We start from the raw sequence: 2500 nt of genomic DNA, 5'->3' as shown, positions 1-2500 counted from the left end.
TCGGCCTATAGTCATATGACGATTTTCATCGGGGAGGGGACGTATGACCCAAACGGGGGCTTATATGACCCACGGACACTGCAAACCATGCTCCTACGACTAAATAGAGGTTAAAACTACGATTTGGTGAAATCTTCATTTTTGACCTCGGAGCAAGGTACCTTCCCTATAGTAGGCAATGAGTAAATGATCATAATCCCAGGAGGGCAAAAAATGGGAACCCGAGAGGAAAGCGCTGTTGGCGCGCCTAAACTAGTGGCCCGTAGAGTAAAAAGGGTACCCCCAACAAAGTTGTCGTTTCACGTTCTGGTTGCACTTTTCATCATCTAGGGTGCGTTCCTGACACGTTTTGAGGGGTTTTAGCAAAAAAAAATTTTTCGACTACTCGAGCTCTCTGGCCCGTTCGGTGCACATTTTTGAAAAAAGCTAGGGAGCTGCCCCTAGGTTCGGGGTGTCACAAAATGTTGAAAAGTGGTCGAAAAACCACTATCCAGAATCGGATGTACAATCGTTAGGCGAACTTAAAATTGTTCTACGACACCCATCTGCGACGTTTAGTATTCGAGATATGGCCCGTCCTAGGTCTGACCGAGCAATTTTTGTTCCGCGCACTTTGTGCACCGTACACTTTGATGTTTGTATGAAAAAGTACCCAACCTAGGGACGCGTAGAGCAAATTTGTACCCCCGGGCATGTTGTCGATTGACATTCTGGTTGCACTTTTCATCATCTGGGGTGCGTTCCTGACACGTTTTGAGGGGTTTTAGCAAAAAAAAAATTTTCGACTACTCGAGCTCTCTGGCCCGTTCGGTGCACATTTTTGAAAAAAGCTAGGGAGCTGCCCCTAGGTTCGGGGTGTCACAAAATGTTGAAAAGTGGTCGAAAAACCACTATCCAGAATCGGATGTAGAATCGTTAGACGAACTTAAAATTGTTCTACGACACCCATCTGCGACGTTTAGTATTCGAGATATGGCCCGTCCTAGGTCTGACCGAGCAATTTTTGTTCCGCGCACTTTGTGCACCGTACACTTTGATGTTTGTATGAAAAAGTACCCTACCTAGGGACGCGTAGAGCAAATTTGTACCCCCGGGCATGTTGTCGATTGACATTCTGGTTGCACTTTTCATCATCTGGGGTGCGTTCCTGACACGTTTTGAGGGGTTTTAGCAAAAAAAAAATTTTCGACTACTCGAGCTCTCTGGCCCGTTCGGTGCACATTTTTGAAAAAAGCTAGGGAGCTGCCCCTAGGTTCGGGGTGTCACAAAATGTTGAAAAGTGGTCGAAAAACCACTATCCAGAATCGGATGTAGAATCGTTAGACGAACTTAAAATTGTTCTACGACACCCATCTGCGACGTTTAGTATTCGAGATATGGCCCGTCCTAGGTCTGACCGAGCAATTTTTGTTCCGCGCACTTTGTGCACCGTACACTTTGATGTTTGTACGAAAAAGTACCCTACCTAGGGACGCGTAGAGCAAATTTGTACCCCCGGGCATGTTGTCGATTGACATTCTGGTTGCACTTTTCATCATCTAGGGTGCGTTCCTGACACGTTTTTAGGGGTTTTAGCAAAAAAAAATTTTTCGACTGCTCGAGCTCTCTGGCCCGTTCGGTGCACATTTTTGAAAAAAGCTAGGGAGCTGCCCCTAGGTTCGGGGTGTCACAAAATGTTGAAAAGTGGTCGAAAAACCACTATCCAGAATCGGATGTAGAATCGTTAGACGAACTTAAAATTGTTCTACGACACCCATCTGCGACGTTTAGTATTCGAGATATAGCACTTTGTAGGTCTGACCGAGCAATTTTGTACTAAAATGTATGGTGAACATGTAATTCATTAAATAACATTGACTTGCATCGTGCCCTACTTCATCGGCACAGCTGTTATTGACTATCATTAGTGGAAATGGATTGAGTTTGACCATTTTCAGCCCATTTCCTATGCCGTGCACCAACATTGTGTACCGATCAGGGAAAGTACGCTACGTACGCGTTCATGGATGTCGATGTTGGTACAAGTTGCCTTTCGGGATAGCCGTGCACCAAAACTGTGTACCGATCAGGGAAAGTACAAGACGGAGGGTGCAGCTCCAGCGTACGCGTTCATAGATGTCCATGTTGATACAATCTACGTGTACGTACCTAGTTTTTGTAGGAAAAGTTGCAATTAAGTGCTTGTATGCTTAAAATGCTCATCTCAACCGGTCACCTTTTGGCTTGCCCTTTTATAACAGAAACCTAGAAAGATACTCGAGATTTTTGTGTTTTTCCATTCGCCCGGGACGACGAAATGAGCTATGTGCACATCGTGCAGAAAATTGTCTTCGCCACGCATGTTTTTGTCCATCCACTCATATAATCACCCGCATTTGTGTTCAACACGGACGGCGCAGCCCGAGCGAACGCGTTAATGTTTATGTTTGTACACACTGCTTGTACGATTCTAGGATTTGGTAATTGCGTCACAGTGCCCGACCGTCGCGGACACCATTCT

The sequence above is a fragment of the Anopheles coluzzii genome (genome assembly GCF_943734685.1).
Source record: "Anopheles coluzzii chromosome X unlocalized genomic scaffold, AcolN3 X_unloc_51, whole genome shotgun sequence".
Taxonomy (NCBI): Eukaryota; Metazoa; Arthropoda; class Insecta; order Diptera; family Culicidae; genus Anopheles; species Anopheles coluzzii.
This window is presented reverse-complemented; position numbering follows the sequence as displayed.